This window comes from Bison bison, unplaced genomic scaffold (assembly GCF_000754665.1).
Source record: "Bison bison bison isolate TAMUID 2011002044 unplaced genomic scaffold, Bison_UMD1.0 scf7180017864473, whole genome shotgun sequence".
Classification (NCBI taxonomy): domain Eukaryota; kingdom Metazoa; phylum Chordata; class Mammalia; order Artiodactyla; family Bovidae; genus Bison; species Bison bison.
The window spans coordinates 8,088,509-8,088,754 of NW_011495034.1; positions in this window are offsets into that span (position 1 = coordinate 8,088,509).

Below are 246 nucleotides of genomic sequence, written 5' to 3' on the forward strand. Positions count from 1 at the left end.
CAGACTTTATCTTTTTGGGCTCCAAAATCACTGCAGATGGTGACTGCAGCCATGAAATTAAAAGACGCTTACCCCTTGGAAGAAAAGTTATGACCAACCTAGATAGCATATTGAAAAGCAGAGACATTACTTTGTCAACAAAGGTCCATCTAGTCAAGGCTATGGTTTTTCCTGTGGTCATGTATGGATATGAGAGTTGGACTGTGAAGAAGGCTGAGTGCCGAAGAATTGATGCTTTTGAACTGT